This window comes from Heterocephalus glaber, unplaced genomic scaffold (genome assembly GCF_053883595.1).
Source record: "Heterocephalus glaber isolate CG9 unplaced genomic scaffold, H.glaber_assembly_v1.0 deba00001600, whole genome shotgun sequence".
Classification (NCBI taxonomy): Eukaryota; Metazoa; Chordata; class Mammalia; order Rodentia; family Bathyergidae; genus Heterocephalus; species Heterocephalus glaber.
Genome location: NW_028258372.1, coordinates 223,525 through 246,368, shown reverse-complemented (window position 1 = coordinate 246,368; position 22,844 = coordinate 223,525). Strand labels below are relative to the sequence as shown.

Below are 22,844 nucleotides of genomic sequence, written 5' to 3'. Positions count from 1 at the left end.
TTTGTTTTCTTTCTTTTTTCTTCAAAAAACAAAGTGAATTTTATCATGTAAAAATAATAGTATTTATATCAGAGTATTGTAGTCTGACATAGTGAATGTCTTATCTAATGTGGATTTTTATGTGTGTTTGAGTGTTCCCTTCTTTATGTCCATGTAAATGTGTGGTTGCGCACATGCGCACACACACACACACACACACACACGCACACATACACAGACATACAGTCTCCAAGGCCATGTACATCATGACCATTTGCTCCTGTGCACGTATTATAGCTGCTCAGAAAGATGTCCTTTTACTTATTTTTGTACAAGTCTACAGAGAGAATAAATGATGGAATTTTGATAAATGAAATTTTAGAAAATTGAAAAGCTTAATACTGATTTTGAATTTTCACTCTTTGGAAAATTAAATTTTGATTTCCTGTTGCATGTGCAGAAGTACTATTAGCTCAAGTGTGACAGTGCTGTTTTTTTTTTTTTTTTAATGAATTCTGTACTTTTTGCTTCTGGGTCTTAGTTTTGCTGATTATTTAAGAAAACAACAAATCTATAAACTCTGCACCACACGCATGCACGCTGTCTTGTTTTAATTGTCCTCTCCATTTCATTACCTGCTGTTCATAGGCCAAGAGAGATCTTTATTAAACCTTTGATTGCTACCAGTGCAGATCCTTTAGCATATACTGAAAAGAAATGGAATAAGCTATGCACTTTTCTCTACAAATATTTTCTTTGAATCTTCTCAAGTGATACAATTTTTATTGATGCCCAAGATGCCTAAAGTGACCCACAGGAATGCCAGGGGTCCCGCCTTCCTTCCGGGCATGTGGTATTCACAACTGGGAATTCACATACTCAGTCACTGTACTTGTGTGAATCTGTATTTGAGTTGCACCATGTAAACCACATCTTCGTATTATATGCACGTCAACAAAACACTATGCCTAATGTGTAATACACCATCTTAAATTGTGTGAAAAGTCTTTTGAACAGGATCTGAATGGATTAGATTCACCTCAGTCTTAGACTCTGAGTGTGTGTGTGTTTCTGTGTGTGTGTGTGTGTGTGTGTGAGAAAGAGACAGAGAGAGAGGCTTTTTTTCAACTTTATGTGCACTTTTAAGGATCTTGATATGCTAAGAGAAAAAAGGAAATTGCAGCTAAGAAATGTTTTGGATACCATAGGTAAGAAAAAGAACTGCTCAAACGTCTAGCCATAAACTGGCTTTCAAATGGATTTAACACACACACACACACACACACACACAGATTTGACAGAACACATCTCATATAGTTCCTTAATTAGGAAAAGTAGTATTAGTCTGATCATTAGGAAGAGTATGCACATACATAATTATGAATGTTCAATATACTCCTTACATACATATGTGCAAATGAATACTACTGTGGATCACACTCATAAAGTTTGAAAACCACTATGTTACAAGGAGAGATTTGATATCTTTATGATATTGATACAGAATATTTGATTGACGTTTAAAATTTTTGTATTATGAAAAACTACTACTTTTCATAGTGAGAGAAACTGGCACAAAGCATTAGCGCTCTTTCTAGGGTGCTGGTGGGGTAGCCCTCTCAGCGAACAGTCTGCTCGGCTGTTAGCAAATGCCACACACTCAAGGTCTGAGGTCTAAGCCACACGTTTGTCTTCCCACAGTTCTGGAAGCAGTGAAGCCCAAGACGGTGCCAGCAGGGTTGGGTTCTGGTGGGGCCTCCCTCCTTGGCTCGCAGCTGGCGCCTGGTCACCTTGGCCCATGTAGCCTTCCCTCTGTGGCCCAGCGAAGGCTGTGGTGTCTCCTAGCATTCTTCTAACAGCCCCAGTGGTACTGCAGGAGGACCTCATTCAGGCATCTTCTTAAAGGCCCTATCTTCAACTATGGCACTTCAGAGGTTACGGCTTCAACAATACATATATTAGGAGGACTCAGTTCAGAACATGGTATTACTCTTTCAAGTGAATTTATTTGTCTGCATAACTGGTATATTGTATATGAGAAATTAGGGTGTGTGCCTATCTACGAGGGATCTTCATGACTTTCAATTAAAAGTGTGAGTGATTTCACGCTAATTAAACACAGAGGAGAAACCTTTTTCTTCGTCACCGCAAAGCAAATCATTTTGCTTCCACCTTGTGTGCTGAGGAATGTGTCCTTCCTGGCACTTGGATCTGTGGAAAGCACATGTGAGGAGAGGCCACGACCACAAGTTTATGTGCAGCCTCTGAAGCTGCAACTGCTCTGGAGAGCTGAGCCAGTGAAAGAAGAATTCTCTCTTTAAGCAGATGTATATTTTCTGATTTATAATGCAATTGAAGGAAATGCAGAGTAAGGTCACAAATCCAACAAAGAATTTGAAGAAAGAGAGAGAAAAGCAATTTATAATTTATCTGAAGATTTCAGGAATGAAGCTTTTAGAAATAAAACAGTACTCAAATTTCTGTAGCAATGGAAAGAGAATAGTAGTGTTTTAAATAAGCCGGTAGAATCTATAATTCAGTTAAAACCTACTAAATATATTCTAGTTGTCATCTTCAAGCAGATGAGCCTGCAGTGGTGAGGTGACCAGTCAATATGAATTCTTCACCTTCTGCATCTCAGCATCCCAGAGTCTCCAACTTTTAAAAGCTTCCAGAATCTTCAGAAGCAACAAGACCTTCCTCCCTGTCTCCCCCTCTTCTGTTGTGGGGCTAGGGATGGAACCCAGGGCCTTGCTCATACGAAGAACATGCTCCAACACTGGTTTGCACCCCAAGGCTACAAAGTTTGCTTTCTAACTTTTAGTTTTCATGAATGAAATTGCTTAATAGCTTTAATGATAGAATCCTCTCCATAAAACATAACTAGTATAGGTTATAAAAATACAGAATAAAATACAGAATCAGATTCCTATACTAAGCATATATATTACCTGAAGGAATAGATTTTGCCTAATTATAAATCCCAGCCTCATATTCTTTTTTTTTTCAAAAACAAATCTGTTTCAACCATATTGGTAAGTTATAAACATATAGAGCTTATTATATATGGCCCTATTTCATTTTTTAATGATAAAACATATGCTGTTTCCAACAAAGAAAAATTTAATGAAATTATGATGTTTGGAAGTAAGAAAAAATGCTGTTTTCCATTCACACACTGAAATAAAACATATTGGTGTGGCTAATCACTCTGAAATCTTTGAAGAGGAAACAATTAGTTGGAGCAACCCTACATTGTTTCAGGAGTGCCAGATAAAATTATAGTTGATCAGTATTCCTCCAGGAAGGCAATAATGAACTCTTATTTTTCGCTGGAGACATACCTGTGTCTGAAAAGTGTTTCATTGTTAAGCTGTAGCGGATACTAGGCATATGTTCTATAGTAAAGATTGCATGACTTGCATGACTAATTGTCTATGAGCCTCTCCTTGCTTGAGGAAATGATGTTTCCCTGTATAAAAAAAGCTTACTTAGGTACTATGCATAGTACAGTATTGCTGGTCCTGAGGCAGGTGTAATAGAAGTAAGATGTGACCACAGCACTCAGAAGGTGAGATCTGTGCTGGCTGAGGGGCCTGACAGGGAAGCGAGCATTCTCTTTCTGCAGATGTGGGCTGTTACTTTCTGTTCGCATTTCTTGTGCATGGCAGCTGTGCTGTCTGTGCTGCTGGGATTAATATCGATGCACCACAGATTCCAAATCCCCCCTGTCTCTGGGAGATAAACACCAGCATAGTGGCTCCCATCACCGCAGGGTGGCCGGCCACAGTGAATGGATGACCAGGCCACCCTTCCTCATCAATAGTATTTCTTTAGTCTAGAGATATTTTTGCAATTAGAGACACTCACTTTAATAAGTTGGCTTTATGTGAAGAAAAGACCTTTCATCTAGTGCTAAACAGCCTTGAAAGGCCTGTCACTGAACAAGTCTTATTATTTTTATTATTTTTTTTATTTTTTTGGTACCGGGGATCGAACTCGGGTCCTTGCGTTTGCGCAGCAGGCAGCGAAACCACTGAGCTAAATCCCCGGCAAGTTCTATTATTCTGAAGGGACCAAGAATGTAGAGGGACATTATTTTCTTCATCGGATTTCCTGGTGGCAGTGTTGGTTTCTTCTGAGATTCACTCAGGGCAGCAATCACCTTTTCAGGACTTGAAGACTCCTTATTTTGGCCAGAAATAAGCAATTAAAGGACAGGTGCAGGCTGGGCCCTGAAAATTTTACAGTAGAGTGCTTTATCATTTCTTATAGAAGTGCTTTTGATATGAGAAGTTTATATCATATTTTTAAAAAAAATTTAGACTTTATTCTGAAAGCCTCAGGGAGCCATTGAAGGATTTAAAGCAAGTAGAAGGAATGCTTTTGGAAACCCTGGGAAAGACAGATGAGAAGCAAACAGAGCTGGATGCAGAGAAATCAGTCGGGAGAGATGGAGGTAAAAGCGTGGATTGTAAAAATATTTTCAGGACAGAAAAAACAGAATTTGGTAATTCTTAATCTGAGGGCATAAAAGAGAAGGAATGCCACCTGTGATTCTAATCTTGGGTAGGGTCACCCAACACAGGAAAGAACGCAGGAAGAGGAGAGGATTTGAGTACATGGGAAGCAGCTAATGCAAACCCCCGTGCATGGGGTGCCCAGAGTGTAGGAAACATGGCAGCTCGGAGACGGTTGAAGGTCATAGCTTCACAGATGATAATGGAAGCTGGGAGTGTGTATGAGTCACCTAATGAAGACTTGTAGAGTCAGTCTATGGAAGAGCTGGAAGGGAGAGGTGAAGTAGCACCTTGGTGTAAGGCGATGGATTGGCCTTATTGTATAAAGCACCACTTAGCAAGAATGTAGTTAAATAAATTGATTTGTGGGAAGGGCAAGGAGATGATGTTTTGAGGAGGGTCTTTGGGCATATCAAGCATGAGTCTAAAGCACTGTAACCTTCGCAGTGTTTTATGGAAATGGGAGCCCATGGAGCCTAGCTAATAGCAACCTATGCTCGTGGGTGGAGCAGCAGCCACCTGAACCCTAGGTGCTGGTAGACACACGTGGTGTCTCAGTCAGTGGGGATGGTGCGTGGTGGGTGGCAGGCTGTGGACAACACTAGGTCAGTGGCAGGGAAGGGAGAAACCGGAGGCAAAGAGGTCAGGTGGGAATTAGAGTTCTGTGATGTCTAATTCATTCCTGAATCCTTTATTGCATCCATTCAGAAAGTGTGTACCAGGCACTTGCGATATGATGAATACTGTCTTCGGTTCGAGGCCAACTCTATGGCGCTAGCGACTTTCCTTCCTGATATTTTAATGTTTGTGAGACTTTTCTTCTTCGAGGAATGGAAAAAGAGTTTGGAATAAGAAGGCATTTACTGTTTGATTAGAGATTAGTTTTATCATAGACTGACATTACTTTTTTCCTTTCTTCTTTCTTTTCATACTGCCCTGGTCCCTCCCTCCCTCTCTTCCTTCTTTTTATGTTCAGACCAAATATATACATATATCGCCTAAGACTTTTATTTCTAACATTGAAAGGAAAGGGGAACACTGCTTAGTAATGATTTTTTAATGTTGTTTTTTGTTGTCATTTTCACTTATTGAGATACTAAAGTAGCTAAAAATGACTAATTGAAGTGGAACTATAAACATAGCATACTGTGATCATAAAACTTCTCAGGTTTATATTTTAATGCATACAACTATTTCGGCCATAGGGTAAGAATAAAATAAAATAGAGGCAGAATGTATCCCAGTGGGCTCTTAACACTAAGGAACTCAGTAGGGCTCTTTCTCTGTGACCCGCGGGCATCGGTGCCCCTCTCTGTGCTTTGGGGACGTCAGAGCAGTCAGACCCCGCCGGGGCTCTGCTGGCCTGTTGTTCTCATGTCAGAGACAGTCTCTTCTCTTGCCAGTCCGGTGCTCATCTCAGTAGGTTACCCTTTAGCTGGTAAATGAACATCTGGAAAGGAGAATAAAAAGAAGAGGACAAACAACAGTAAAAGGCAGACTGATGCATAGAGAGGTGAGTTGCTGAAGGTTGAACCCCGGTTAGCGTGGACTCAGGGGCCAGCCCAGATGGCCCGGCCTTGTCCCCCTGTGCTGTGCTGTCTCCAAGTACCCCTCCTTCTCTCCCTCCCTCCCTCCTCCTTTAGAAACAAAGGCCCTAACCTGACCTGTTTCTTGCTGTGTAACTGCAGAGAATGGCATAGAAAGTTTACTTTGTTCACTCATTATGCTACGGTACAACATCATACCAAATGGTCAGAAACTGAAAGCCTGCACACTGAAATCAGGAACAAGACAAGAATGTCCACTATCACCACTTCTGCTCAATATAGTTCTGGAAACATTAGCCATGGCAGTTAGACACGAGAAAGAAATAAAAGGAATAAAGATAGGAAATGAAGAAGTCAAATTGTCATTATTTGCAGATGACATGATACTCTATATAGAAGACCCCAAGAACTCCACCAAAAGTCTTCTAGACTTAGTAACCAAATTCAGTAAAGTAGCTGGATACAAGGTCAACACACAAAACTCAATAGCTTTCCGCTACATGAAGGACAGACTCACTGAGAGAGGAACTGGAGAAACAACTCCTTTCACAATAGCATCCAAAAAAACGAAATGCCTAGGAATCAATCTAACAAGAGAAATCAAAGACCTCAGCACTCTGAAAAAAGAGATTGGAGAGAATATCAGAAAATAAATCAGTGAATCTTGAAATCTAAAGCTTTAACATTCTTTCAAGTGAATGGAAATGATTTGTGAGAATCCTGAAGAGTGCACAGGCTTTGGGGACCATAGAGCTGAGATTTAGTTCTAACTCAATGATTTACTAGCTCTGCATACGTCACCCTGATACCTCCTCTCTCTGGAGTCCCCCTTCGGCTATAAAAGAGGGTAGTGGCATCTCCTCTATGAGTGCCTAAGGGTGCATGGGAAAGTTGTGTGTGATGGCTAAGTGCTTACTAAATCCTGGGTCTTTTCCTCTTTGATTCTGAAGAGATTAGTGTCAAATGATTACCTGCAATAAAAATTGTTGTATATCATCTATCGTTCTAGATCAAGCATAAAAACACTGACTGCTCATATGTCTAAACATTTTATCTGGCTGAAATAATAACTATAAAAAAGAAAAGAAAACATTGAGAGCATGCCTATTGCTATGATTCAGTCACAAAATCATAGTGCAGAATAGCCTCTGGAAAAAATGAATATAGAATTTCAAATCTGCTAGATCTTCTATGAGCCTGAAAACAAATTTCTACATTAAATATTTCCTAAATCTACATGGAATATTGTTGTCTTAATTCCTTTCTTGAATTACACATGCAGATTTTCTGTTGTCCTGTGGTCTCAACTGTCATAGAATGCATACAAATTCCTCCCATTATTAAACCAAGTAACTTAATTGTTATCTTAAAAAAACTTTAGGAGATTCCTTATTTTTCTTTTTTAGATTGAACTCATTATTTATAAATTGTGCATTCTTTTTGCTTCAAGTATTTCAAAGTATATCATCTGGTAATAGAAATGCAGAGTAGTTTTTCCTATTCGTTTGTACATAATAGGAAAATAAGCTAATAGCATTTGCCTCAAAGCACTTTTGTAGTTAGAGATCACATTATGGGGATTTAGTGCACCAAGATTTAATGTTCTCTGTCTCCTTTGGTTGTTTTGAAACTATTGCCTGTTCCGAGATTTTGTATTAGGAAAAATGGCCACCATGAACTTTGCCTTTGAAATTGCTTTTGGATTTTCTTTGTCAAGTCAAAGTATTGTGCTTACTTATATTCGGAGCTAAAACTAGTTAACTTTTTTTTTTGGTACTGGGGATTGACCTCGGGTCCTTGCGCTTTTGAGGCAGGTGGCAGAACCACTGATCTAAATCCCCAGCTAAAACCAGTCAACTCTATGAAAAAAATCAAATTACATTTTCTGAGAACATAGGCACGTGTTTTCAAAGATGGACCGACGAGTGAATTTTTTAGTTGCTCTTTGTACATGACTGTTCCTGAATAAATACTGGGTTGTTTATGACTGGTTGGGACTGAGAGTAGGGAGGGCTCTTTGAAGTTTAATCGGAATTATTGGGCCATCTTTTCCACCGAAGTGTGATGATTTGCCTAGTGCTCATGGGTGGCATTGTAGTTGTAATAAGGGAGCTTAATGCTTCCTGTTTTAGGGTTGGATTGAACCAAAAGAATGCCTTTTGGTTATGTGCATGCTAGTGTGTGTGTCCATTTACACATGCACACACACACACACACACACACACACACACACACACGACATCAAGCTCTCTCATTTCAGAACAGGGAAGTGTGCCTGTCCTTCCTCCAGGAAAAGCATTAGGCATCAGTACCGCTCATGAAATGTTGTCATTTGCCTCCCCTTCCAAAGGCATTTCTGCTTCCCGTGGCAGCTGGGGAGCCACATAATAGACCAGGGCACCAAGCTACGGGTGGGATAGATGGGAGCAAATGGGAGGAAGGTTCAGTTGCTTCTGGTCTTGCAAGGTCTGACTTGCCTCTGGCATGGTCACTGGGGGAGGCGTTGTGCTCTGTGTCAGCCCTGGTCCCCGAGTAATCAGTGAGCAGAGCTCCTGCTGGCATGTGGCCACCCAGGAGCTATCACCCTCTGCTACCTCCAGCCACTGAGACGGAGGAGTGTTTCTCCTGCATTATAATATCCGCTGTCCTCACAAATTCAGTGGGAGACCATAAGCACAGATTTCCTGATTCAAGGAAAACAATAATAATTTAGGAGATTTAAATTTCATATGTCCTACTCTATTAATAGTATAATCCAACAAAAGAGTTAAAATAATAATCCTAATTTGGGATATTTAAACTGTAGGTGCCACATTCATAGTCGGTAAGTCTTTACCAGTTCCCAGATCTCTGATAGGCTTCAGTGTATTATCTGGATTTAATATATTTAAAATTTACTAGTGGTTTTATTACAACAGAAGCATCAAAGTAATACTTGAAATAAAATAGAGCAACCTGCTTTTTAAGGACACTAAGGATGGGCTTTAAATAGTGTGACCAGACGTTCCTATTACTATAAAAAGGCAGTTTCTGCTCACAGCTTTTCTGTATCTAGGGCTCTATTTCTGTACATCTGTTCAGGATTGCATCGAAGGACAAAGAATTTGCTTTATATGTAGACTTTCCTTTTACTGAGCTACATCTCTACACAGCCTTCAAAGTCTCTCTCCTGTACACAGGCAGATCTCGGTGTCCTTAGAGAGACACTGGCCCAGGATTTCTCAACCCCACACAGGAAAGATGCTGTCATGTTCCTTCCAGAACTCTCCAAGGGTTAAATCTGTATCTGAGACCATCTGGAAGCACAAATGGCTGGCATTTGGGTCTTAACTCAAGACTCTGGTCATGAGTTAAAACTAAACTTCTGATTGTAACCCAAGTTTTCCATATGTTAGGCCAGTCGTAACTCAAAGGTCGACTGTTATGGGTGCTCAAATGTTTGTTGAGGCGAATGCACAAACAAGTACAGACATGAAATGATTCGATTCAGCAGAAGTGGTAGAATTGCAATTCAGAAAATCTGAGTCAACCTGAAACAGTGGTGCCGAACCTGTGGTGCGTGTGGTACACCGGGTTCTTTGTTACTTTTGAAAGTTCTAAAATGTTTGACATCACTGATGGAAAATAATGCAGGGAGGGCTTTCGTGCTTGTTTTCATTGCTGGCATATCTTATACCTCAGTGATAAAGGAGAAAGGGATGAATTTCCTTCTCTGTCAAATCAGAAATAAAGTTTTAATTTTGTTATACTTTGTTTTACAATAAAACCAAAGTTTATTGGGGTGATTTTAGTTATTCCACTATGACTTACAGATCCAAATAAGCTGTGATTAATATTTAAGGCATGATTTATTTTCATCATTAAGTAGTTTGGCACATGAGGTATTTAAAATTTTAAACAGGGTAAAACAATTCACATTTCAATTTAAAAAACCTGAGTCAGTACCGTAAAATCCAGAACAGAGTTGGAGACAGCAAGTTGGATGCTAGATGAATAGTTAGTTTTTATTCCTGAGGTGACAGTTTCGTGACAGGAAGACTCTTGGCATTTTTGATACTGTGGTCTGCTTTGGGGATGGAGCCCCTGAGGCACGGTGGCATTGATCTGTTGAGGAGTTTGGAGAGGCTGTCCTGGGACAGTAGCCCCTCTTCCCACTGTGTCACACCCTGAAAGGCCCGTGCAGCCCTGGGACTATCTCTCACACTTAAATGTCAATCTAGGTATTAACGAGCACCACTGGTAGAACACAGTGTGTGGCTTTTGTAGTTTGAGAAGGGAACATACTGGGATGCTTCTGCTCAGTAGGAATAAACGTGTTCATGGCTTGGAGACATCATGCAGCTTAAAGGGCATAAAAAATGGAAACACGCTGTGTAATTGCTATTTGACAGTAGACACCTGGCTAGGGGGTCTGCCCGCATGCTCCACGCAGCTTTTCATGGGTCGTGGGGAGTGTGATGCCATCGCTAATGATTTTTTGAAGGGGACCTAATTAAAAATTACCAAATTAGAGCACTCCTCATTTTAAATAAGTGGATTAAGCCTTACAAAAAGTTTACAACTAATTTCAGCCATGAAATTGGTAGAAACGATGGCTGCTATTAAAGTATAATTGGCTAAAGCTGGGTCTCATGATACAGTACCTACTTAAGAAATATAAATGTGAAGTTGCTTCTAGGTCCCTTACTTTGCCAAATACACACTAGGTTTTATGATGACAGGTGTAGCTGTTACATGTCAAAAGCACATTATTCAAAAGTGTTGTTTCAAAAGTTATTGGAGAATGTTAATGTTGTAGAATTTATATTTGATAAATATACTGTTTGTAGTCCATTTCTCCTGTTGTCTGTTTGTGACAATGGTGTCCTATTTGTATACTATTAATTGAGCCAAATTTAAACTTTAGGTTTGTAAATTTTCACTTTATATGTCTATACCATTGCTTCTTTGAACATTATTACAAATGTTCATATCACGAATATGTTCCATTTGTCCAGATTTGGCATCCACAAATGGCTTTATTTCTTACATTTTTTTTGATACCAGAGATCGAATTCGGGACCTTGCACTTGCAAGGCAGGTGGCGGCACCACTGAGCTAAATCCCCTGCCCTATTTCTTACATTTGCTAACATTCACAGGTATTTTGTCTCCACAAAGAAGTCATATATGTATGGATTGTCCCCCGTTGGGGAAATGGCAGTTTGAAGAGATTTTTTTTTTCCTTTTGACAATGTAGGTTTATTTTTTGATTTAACTATCACACACTTTATAAAATAACTTGTCTTTTAAAATCAGAGTGTTGGGTGCCATGCTTCTGAGTCACATCTATGCCAAAGCATTCTAGAAACAGACCAATTGCTCTTCATCACCTTCTACTTCCTCCTAGGTGCCCAATTTGGTGGCAGACCAATCATCCAAGACTTTAAAAGTTAGACTTTTCCCTCTCTTTCTTCCTTCCAAGACAGGGTCTCACTATGTAGTTCAAGCTGGCCTTGAACTCATTATGGAGCTCAGGGTGGCCTCAAACTCATGGTGTTCCTCCTTCCTCGACCTCCTAAGTACTGGGACTACAGATGTGCACTACCACACCTGCCTAAACATGAGATTTTCTGGAATGGACAGGACAAAATAATCTCTTGAATTTCAATCTCTTGTCATTAGTCGAAGATACAAATGCAGAAAATTCAGATACTGTATCTTGTCTTTATTTATGAAAGGGTCCCTAAGGCACGTTAGGTCCAAGACAGTAAATTGGATTTTCATATCACTCAAAAGCCTCTGAGGAGTCTGATTTAACTGGAGAGACTTAAGGAATTTCATTTTTCTTTTCTTTTATGGTACTGGGGATTGAACTCGGTACCTTTCACTTCCGAGGCAGACGGCAGGACCACTGAGCTAAATCCCCAGCCCACTTAAGGAATTTCTAAATCAACTAACTTGCCTGATTATTTCTGCAGCCAGTGCATAATGAAAGTAGGCAAGAAAAAGTACAACCTAGACGTTTGGTATTTTTTTTCATTCAGTACCCAGAGAGAAGGCCTTATAATATAAGGAGTGCAGCAATCAAACTAATTTCCTGATCTTAACCTTTTCACCCATATAGAAGATTTTCTAAAAGTCTTAAAACAGTTTTGAGTTTTAATAAGTAGAACTGCAGCAAACTTGTAAAACGAACAGGTCATTTGGAGGTTTAGTTGGTTACATTTTACCATACTTCAGTTTTGTGTTTTGCTAATACATATTCAGGATTTTTGTTGTTGAAGTACCTGTGTTTGACAATGGCAAATCGTAACTGCTTCTAAGTTATTAGAGCCTAAAACTACACTAAGGCTTTTTGAATACCTTGTATGATCCCCAAGTCTGATCTCGGTTCTAGCTCATTTCACCTGACTACTGACACCTGCACTCTGAAATGGACTGTTTCCTTTAGACGTGAGATCTTTTCTTTTGCTATATCCGTATGAGCAGAGCTGATCAAAATTTCTCCGACTCAGTTTCTTAGCTTTCTCACCCATCATTGGAGTGTGAGTAGTTTTGTGATGAATACAAAGGCACGTGAGTAACCCAGCCTTTATGTCTGATGTCATCTGAAAATGAATCTGGGCAGTGCTGTGATAGAAAATATTCCAGCAGTCATATTTTAATGAATTTCCAGAGATTTATCCATTTTAAAAAACCTATCTTGACTCCAGGGGTTTTCTCTTCGCCCTGATTAATGTCATTTGAGTTTTTATCTGTGATTTCTTTTGTTTTAATAAGAGTCTCGTATATTTTCTGGACTCTTGATAATTTCTTTCTGTGCATCAAAATGGACTTTTTGCCTGGTCAGGATGGGAACAATGAAATTAATTCGCTTGTTCAGTTTTCTGATGTTTTCTTCAAACTGTTCACAAACTTGGTTCCACTGCCTCTGTTCTATTGGCATCATTGGATTCCCAAGTTTTTTTCTAGACTCTAAAATTGCCTCTCTGAGTTACTCAGTAGTATCATTTATTTCCTTTTGCATTAGGATCCATTCTGGTTGGTATCCATTATCTATCAATGTTCTATTCAGGTTGTGGGTCAGGGGATCAATATATGAACAGCCAGAAAACTTTTTTAGAGGTTTTCCCTTCTCAGTGAGATTGTCAAAGTGTCCTTTTGCCATTGATTCCTGAATGAGGTCCTCCACTACATGTTCTATTGCTTGAGTTATCTTTTGTTCTCTGCTCTGTCTTACATCTTTAACAGTTACACTATTTGCAAAATGCTGCCTTTGCAGCTTCTGCTTTTGATATTCCATCACTTGCTCTGTTGCACGGTCTGCCCTGAGTTGCCTGTATTGCTTCTCTCTCTGACTCGGAGTCCCAAAACCACCACCTTCAAAACTTAAATAATGCCGGTGTTGGGGTGCGTTATATTTGAATTTTTCTTCTTTTTCTTCTTTTTCTTCTGTTTCTTCCACTTTATTCTGTCTGGCATTTGTTTGCTCTGTCACATGGGAAAGCACATTCCTATAGGCTTCTTCCATCCTTATAAATGTTGCAGTCTGTGGCACTAGGGCTGCTGTCTGGATGATATTGCTTGGCAAGCTTATGAAAAGATTCCTGGACATCTTCTACAGAGCATCCTTCTTCTAGATTCACCAGCCTATAATATCCTCTGATCTTCTTTTTGGATTTATGGGTCGGTATCATTCTATTTCTAATGGCACCAAGACAGGAAAGCATTTTCACTCGATCCAGAATCAGTGAAGAATTTATCAGATGAGTTCTTAAGAGCTGAGCTATCACTGGACACATTGTCCGTTATTGAACCCAGTGTTTGTAATGATCTTGCATGAACAGTTGGAATCCATGGATTGTAGAGTTGGCTGGGATGGATGTGGTTAAATCCATGGCGGTGGTTACAGGTGAGCATCGGCCAACGGGGGAAACGCTCCCCTCCCGCCCCTGCTCACCTTCACTGATGCCGGAAAGGGGCTCAGCGGCTTCCGCCCCCATGCTTCGCTCTCTGAAGAGATTTTTAAACTAGAGAAAAAATGAATTGGTTAATCCTCTCTTCTTCTCCCTTTTCCTGGAACTTTTCATCATGTATTATGCAAACTGTATGAGCAACCGGCCGTCACATTTGAAAGAAAGGACGATGAGAAAGAAGGGCTGATGAGAGAGGGTGACTCAGAAGTCGGCAGAGCCTTTGAGAGCTTCATTGTTAATCCCCCAAGATGTTAAAATCAGACACAAGCACGAGGCGCATCTCCTTCCACCCACTCGACGCATTGACTTAATGAGAGAGATCATGAAGCCGGGTCTGTTTCCATCAGTGTCAGATAGGTGATATCAGGTAGCACTAGCAAAGTCCTGGAGAGGTACTGGATTTATTGTTCTTTCTCCCTGTGTTCTCTCACCTTCCTGAATATTCCTTGCTCCTTTAGTGCTGGATGTAACATAGACTTCATGAAACAACCAGAGCAAGTTCGAACAGGAGCCTGTTGTAATTGACACAGCTCTCTCTCGGTTTCCTGGGTACAAGCAAAAATAGGTCAAACCCTGCTCTCTAAAGCATGGAGTGGTCGCCTAAGTGCTCTCTGCAGAAGTCAGCCTGCCCTGGGACTGGCAGTGTATTTTCTATCTCAGCAGGGTCCCTTTCTTGTGATGCACCGAGAGTAGATGCTTTGACAGCTCCGGTGGCTGCAGGCCAGTGTGTGCCCATCTCTCTGCCTTCAGAACTGTTTAGAAACATTTCCTCTAAAGGATGAAGGGTGGAAACAATAATACTGCAGCTGTTTGCCTTTCGCTCATAATAGAAAGTTCCCTTCAAGCTTCCCCTGAATTTGAACCTCACAAGACCCCCCAGTGTGGCTTCAGAGACAGGTCCCTGCGCACCCCAGGCTCGGGTGGGTGGTCCCCCTCTTTCAGGGCGAGAGTCTGTCCCATCCACTCTATGTCCATGGCCTTTGGCTCTATTTTCTGTGTTTTTTCCTTTTGGTTTCTTGGGCAGCCCCATTGCAGCTCAGCTGAGTTAATTACAACACAGCGGTGCGCGTCAGCACCCCCACCCGAGCGAGCCGAGTTTCTGCAGAGCTGATCTGACACGGCTGCTGTATTTGGTTGGGAGGCGCAGCTGTGAGCCTCACTCAGCTGCACCCCACCCTGCGTTGTTGGACCCTCTCCGCTCCGCTCCGTTTGCTGTGGAAAGGAGGCGGGACGTTTCTGCTTCTCCAAAGATACATGAACATTTTTACTTTTTATTTGTATTCCTGATTATTCCTGAAAGTTTTTGGGGGTTCGTTGTAATTAAATTAAAAATGGCAATGAAAAGGTGCTCTGTGGACAGATGTTTCATAAAATAATCAAAAGTATACAATATATATTTATATTATATATATAATAACACATATAAAATGTTATAATATAAATTGTATGTAATACTTTATATAACATAAGGATGTAATAATATACAGCATATTATACCTAATGTCACTGTGTATAACACTTAACATAGAGCTATATTACAAATATTTTGCATTACTACGCATAGTAGAGTATATTAAATATCTTACTTGCAGTAGAAATGCAGTGCAAAGCACAATTGCAAACCACATGTGTATTTTAAATTTTCTAGTAGCTTTTGCTAAAAAGGACAACAGGTGAAATTAAGTTTAATATTGTATTTTATTTAATACAGTGTACCTAAACTGTTATTTTTATGTGCGAATATTGAATGATATAAAAACAATGAGTAGGCTGTGTCACATTTTCATAGGGCATTCTCAGAGCCTAGCATGTGTTGAGCATAGAGCCGACCTGCGGGTGGCTGCGTTGGAAGGGGCTGGGTGGACAGCATCGCCAGCTCCAGGTCAGAATCGCTGCCTTGCAACAAAGCTCCTCCTTCTGGGTGAATGATACCCGCTGCAGTTTTCCCTCCTATAAATTTTATTGTGCTTAATTAACATCATGTCAAGGAGTTAGAAAGAGAAGAATTAAAAGAGTGAATTGCATGTACCCTCAGAGTACTGACTTTTCCTAATCAGAAGCAACTTTTGAAGACTATCTCTCGGCTTCCTATTTCTGTTGCCACCTCCACGTTTCATCCAGCGGTCAAAGTGAGCAGCCACACTTGGACTATTGAGGATTTCCGCCCATGTCACTCACCTGCAGCCATGCAGTTATACACAGGAAAGTTCACTTTTAAGAGAAATTTCTGTGAGCAATATCTCCTTTGAAAACGAAGTCAGAAAAATAACTTTACTTTAGCTGTTTAGGCCATATGAATATTTTTTTCTGGCATTCCATCATGCAAGATTTATATATGACAAAGCTATTTTTACACCAATGGAACCTATTTTCAGAGATAAATGCATTAACTTCTGAAAACAATGACAAAGAACAAAATGAAGACTTGGTCTCTTACTTATTATTCATTTCTTGTTTCTTTTTCACACTCTTAAACTCTCCAGCTGCTCATCTATAATTGACACTTACCTTGTTCTGGGAATGCACTTGGTCAGAGACCGATGTGGTCAGGAAAGCAGAAATAAATATTTTCCCTTGACTTTCACAGAAAAAAAGAACATCCAGCACTGCTTGGAATAGAATTACCAATACACTTACGTATAATGGGTACAAGCTATTTAGTGGCTTCAGATTTTAAGATCATCCTCTTTAGTTCATCTGTTGACCTGGATTTTTGAACATGTTTGAGTTATATATTATTATAGATGTGGGATAGTTTTAATTTGCATAAAGGCCATTAATTTTATCTGCATAATTCAGTTTTTGCAGCTCTCGAGTTTATATTTCAGGCTTTGAGATGGGTGCTGGAGAGAAAAAGGTAGATAAGACCCAGTCTCCACCTTCACGGACCGGAATCTACAGGAGACATAGTGGACATAAACCAGTAGCCATGGCACACTGTTCGTTAGAGGTCTGTGTGCCCCACACACTGGAGTCGAGAGGACTCCAGAGGGCATTGGGGGATCAGAGATGGCGCTTCATGGGGAACCTTAGGGTACAGAAGGAGGCGCCGAAAGGCCATGTGACTAAGGTACTGGTGAACCAAGGATGGCTAGGACTCCCTACAGTCAGTGTAGGCTGATGACAGCTCAAGAGACGAGAGGCACTGATCAGAGGTCAGGTCTGCAGTGTTAGTGTGCAAGTGGATGTTGACCTACAGCCCGGGTTATGTTGCTGAGAACACTGGAGGGAGAGCTTGGTGGGGCTGCAGTGCTAATGAGTGACTCCTGTGGAGATGGAGTCGTCACCAAGATGACAGTGGAGCTACTGTGAAGCAGGCTACCTCATAAAGCAACCATCCAGCTCCCATCTCACACGAACATCTCCCACACGGGACCCTGATCCTGCACCTGTAATATCCTACTCTGAAGCTGCAGCCTGTGGTAAATATCACCAGTGTGCTTCCAGCAGCTCAGGCCCAAATCCTTTCAGTTGTCCTCGATACTTTCTCCTTCCTCTCCTGCATGGCCTGTGCATCCTGAGTTCTGGTGGCACCAGGACCAAAGCACACACAGATGCTTCCCCTGGGCTCTCTCTCCATACTGTCACCTTGGTATGTGCCCGTGACTGCCAACTTCATCTTCCTGATCCACTCCAGCAACATCCGGACCAGTCATGCTGCTGCCCTCTCCCCTCTCATCAATCCTTTTCTTTTCTTCAGTGGTCTCAAGTTTTTATTGTAAATCCTCATTAGTAAGAAATTTTAGCACGTGCCTCCATTATATGCATATATGTAGATATACTTATAATTCACATACATGAGCTCCTCTGTTCCAATGCTAGAATGTTAGTATATATTTAAAATGTGTGCAAAAATACAAATGTTAAGAGATGATCGGGAAATCGTCTTTAAATATTTTAATTCTACTTATTTATAATACAAAACTATTTTGTTCTCACTAAACAATAATAGCAATGTGATAGGTACGCTTCATTTTTTAAAATTTAGATTTAACCTTCTGTTGTAGAAAATTATAATTCTTGATGTCTGTTGTGTCTGAAAAAGATAGCACAGGTAGATGCTGAAATCCAAATGATAGAGGTGCATCTTTGATTTTTGCCTGCTACGTGTCATATTTAGTCTTCAATATCATTCCCTAAATGTTCACATGGTTTTGTTGAGCTGGAAAATATTTATCTCCACTGATGTCAAGCTGCAGTTTTGGAGGTCAGTGCATGTCCAGCTTCTCCTAGTGTGATTTGATAAATAGCATCCTCTTTAGGTGGGCACTTGTGAGTCGGCCAGTCCTCTTATGAAACCCTAAGTTCACTTGGCAACTTAGACATTTACTTGACAAAATTTTATTAAGCACCTACAAAGTGCCTGTCATGTGCTTGGCAGTTCAGATGAAACAGAATGAAACTTGTAAAATATGTTGCTTGGCATGTTTTCCCATTAGAAATGAAGACTACGCTAATGGACGTCAGTGTTAAATTTACTTTGTGTGGCAGGGGTTCAAAAACTGCAAGAATTGATCCTCTCTCTCCCAGGAGAAAGAGTCCACAAATCCTAATAGCTACATCCAGTTGGGAGATGTCCATGTACACTTCCAAAGCTCACGGTTGTGTAGTCCGTCTAAGTCAGGCACATTCCAAGGTGCCAGAAGATTTATATTTTCTTTCTTTCTGAAACTCTGGCAGAGAAGAAGAAGAAGAAATTTGAAATAGAGAATAAAGAAATGAGCCCACAGTTTGTTTCATTGAATAAGGAGGCCAGAGTGGATCAGCAGAAAAACTTCTCGTTGCTTCCCAGGTCTGCAGACACCCAATAAAGGTCTAGAACAATGACCTTCACATCCATTGCTTGTGAACTCCCTGATAGTATTTTGAAAATACAGGCCTGTTTGTTTGCATTTTTAATATGAAAGCCAAAATTCTCCTTTTTGCATAAGTAGTTGCAAAGGATATAATAAATATCAGTGAAATTTAAGCATTGACATTTAACTCTGATAACCTCTCCTTAATGTACCAATAAAATATAAATATCACAACAAATTAAAACCCGGTATAGGTCTACCTAACACAAGAAAAAGCTCTTCTCATTGTCTCTTGTCAGATGCATGTGATTTCAATTTATGTCATGAATTAGGACACTAACTAGATTACATGAAGTGCTCTTTCCCCTATGTAAATAATATGTATCTAGTAATTTCCATCGTGAAGTTCTCCATCCTTTCTTTATGAAAGTACAGACTCACAGAGGTCTACTCTTATTCTTGGGTTATAATCTGTTACAGTCGTCATTTGTTCTGAGCCCTCCATCTTCTCGGACTCCTTGGTGTGTTCTCTGAAGTGTTCTTGACACTTTGGCACAGTTCTATGTTTTAAATGTCTGTTTCTGCTGCCCCAGCCCTGGAATCATCCCTTTCTCCAAGCAGCTATAGTGGTTCTGAGTGGATGAGGGATAACGGCATCAGAGACAGGGATCTGGGTTCTCTGCTGATTGTTAGATTCTCACCTGCAGTAAAACTGGATTCCTGTGATTCTCTGTGTTACTTGATCAGTCTGTTTGTTGTATCCCATCTTGAATTGCTTCTGCTGCCACTGTCTGCCACCCACAGGGAAGCCCTCCCTGCCCTGAGTGGTCCCCGAACCATCTGATTGCGCCCCTCTCATGGGTGCCCTGGCCCCCTCTGCACACCGAGCCCCACACTGGCGCTGGGCTGTCCTCCCTCCCCCTCATGTGGATTCTCCCCCGGGGCTGATGGGCCCTGGTGTCCCCTGGGGAGAACTGATCTCCACCCAGTTCTGCCCACCCACTGTGTTGAGTCTGAGCTGGACCAGAAAGGAAGTAGCACCATGCTTTAGGGAACTGGTCTCCTACCCCTGTCAGGAACGTCAGACTCCCTTTTGAAATGAATAGTTATTCGTTGTTTCTTGAACAAATTTTGAAGCATCATAAAATGTTTTGATTTTGTTAAATATCTGAATTATTTTTGACCGATGCCAGTAAGGTCCTAACCTGTCCCTTCATTCAGTTATCACTTTGGATTCAATGTTGTTCACACACTTCGAGAACTTAAACAATAAATGGATAGTCACCACTCCCCTTTGCAACCTGCCCACTATTTGTGGACTTTCCACATTGTCCTGACAGTCACACAGATACCCACTTACTAAACTCAATCATTTAATACTGTATGGCATTTTATTAAAAGTACACCAATTATTTTTTTAAATTTTATGAACTTCAATCTGCCATGTTTATAATACAGTAAATATTGTATATGTTGGGTGGGCTTTATAAAAGTAATTGTTAAAGAAACCCAATTCCAGGCCATTGGGGAGAATCTTATTTAAGGGTATTCAATGACACAATGACAAAAATAAGTTGCCTGTACTCCACAATAAGTAGATGTTTGGTTTTACTCTCCTATCTCTTTATAACAGTTAACATATGTCATACCTTGACATTTTTAGAAGAAAGATATTTTATAAAATATTGATTTTAGGATTATTGTTTTTGTTGGCATTGTTTTTATTAAAAAAGATTAAATGGTCTGGTACATAATCTTGACATAATTATGTCAATTGTGTGATATTAAGAAGCTAAGAAATTGCTAGTTAAAAAAGCAGTTTAGGTCAAGGAGACTATGAATATCACATACACTTTTCTGAAAACCAGAGAAAAATAACACACTATCGAATTCAAGACAATGTGACACTCAAGTAATTATTTTAGGTTTGCTTTTAACCTGGCTGGTAAAGAGAATAATTAAACTTGTTCTTTTTAACAGTACAGTTCAGCGGTACAGTGAAATGTCAATACTGCAGAAAATGAACAAATGATAATTGTTAGGAATTACAGTCTAGGCAGCTTCCGAAAATGGAATGTAAAGTAGGTCTCAAATTATTTTTACAGATTTAACCAGAAGGATGCTTTCAATTCAGCCAGCTGCTTTTAATATTTAACTTTCCTCAAAGCATTAAGGAAGATTAGCATCTGAGCACTGGGAAAAGTAAATTAAAATCCCGCTGTCAGGAGGGACAGGAAAAAGTATGGTCAGAGACGAGGAAGACCTCTTTAACCTGACTCCTGATGGAGAAGATTACCAAATTGTCAGCACCAAATCTGAAATGCTCATCTTTCTTCAGATTCCTTTGAAGACATCTGTAAGGAAAGCTCTTTGTATGTTACTCTGTCCACATTGACCGCAGGATTATAGCTGAACATATATAGGATCTTTAATTTTTAAAAAAAGAAAGGAAAATCAAAGCTTACAGGTATTACCAACTCTAGAGTGCCCTGTCAATAACTGGGAAAGCCTCTCCAGGCTTCAGATGGAAATTCTCCTACTCCTGATGATCCCAGACAGGGACCACCAGCTCAGCTTTCCCACATGGTGGTATTCATGTTTGAGGATTACTTGAGACAGTGAAGCCAATCAGGATGGAAATGTTGGTAAGGCAGTAAAGCCCAGCAGGGAGGAATTGAGTGGGACAAGGTTGTAGGATTGCAAAACAAAACAGAAGACAAGAAATAAAAGGCTTTGTACAAAAGGCGGGGCTGGAAGGCAGTGGGTGGTTGGCATTGGCATGGAAGGGGCTGTGATGTGAGGGAAGCAGCGAGGGAGTCGCTCTGTGAGCAGCAGCCCGGGCAGTGTAGCTTTCTCTGGTTTCCAAATGACATCACAGATTTCCATTCTACAGTGGCTGGCTGCAAACAATTGCAATAATGTCTTCGGGATACGCATCTTTCGGAGATGGATCATTTAGAATATTAGCAAATTTAGAATTTTTTACTCTTCATGACCAGAAACCAAACTTCCATTAAGCATTTTGGAATTTCAAAGCTAACAGGGGGAGGATCTTGCTGAGTGATAAACAGAAGCATACAGGACCAGGCTTCCAGCATAGTTCACAAGCTCAGAGGGCCAAAGACCTGTTCGGAAGGACGAAGTTTTGGACTGAAGGTTGGAGTGAAAGACATTGAGATAAATAAATGTTTGTTTAAAATAACTCTACATCATCTAACAAATGAACTAAGGATGAAGCTTTTGGTGATTATTTGCTGAGTTTTATAGAAAACAGGACTTGCTTATGACAACATTATTCAAAATTTGGGAGCCTTCAGCATTTTAGCTAATACCCGACAGTGGAATTCCAGGGAGTCCCGCTTGTGGGGAGACAGATTTCTATCCTGTGGGGAAGGCACTTTCTGATGAAATTCATCCAGGAGACTTCTCTTATCAAAAGCCAGGGTAGGATTATAATGCTTCCTGAGGCAGAGCAGGGCTGAGAAACAGATCAGAAGGATAAGAGGTAGAAAGAGTTAGCGCTTCTCAAAAATTGGCTTTACTTTCTTGGGAAAATGTGTAGCTGGCACTTTGCAGATTTATTTGGAGAAAAATAATCTCAGAAATGTAGTTTCCAAAGACCAAGCATTTACCAATGTCAGGTTAAAAGTTTCACACTGAAAAGACTGAAAAAATCTCTTTAAATCATGTTAGACTTTTTGTTGCAAAGAAATGACTGTTCTGGTGGAGAGACAAGTAGGCTTTCAGAAGTGAAACCATTGAACAGACATGAAAATCTGGACAAGTAATTACCCTTCATCACACTCGGCTGAAGAATCAAGTATAATGATTCTATTTTAGTAAACAATGTGGAGTTACCATTCAGAAATATAAACTCCAACAGTCTGTATCATTTTTTATTTTGTTTATAATATTAAAAATTAAATATTCTTTTAAAGCATGTTTTAACCTTGACATCTAAATAAGAAAGACTTCTGGGGGAATGCTAGTCCAGTTCAGATATTTAGCTTGTGTTAGACCAACGGGCTGCTCCCACAGAACTCTG

The 22,844-nt window shown here is 40.2% G+C and overlaps 1 protein-coding gene and 1 pseudogene across 3 annotated transcripts in view; one reads left to right on the top strand and one right to left on the bottom strand.

The window, feature by feature from the left end:
* Positions 1-22,844, top strand: part of Kcnk2 (potassium two pore domain channel subfamily K member 2) — a 183,024-nt gene that overhangs the window by 147,967 nt on the left and 12,213 nt on the right. The window lies entirely within an intron of this gene.
* On the bottom strand, positions 12,682-13,829 carry LOC106010066 (dnaJ homolog subfamily C member 28-like; annotated as a pseudogene).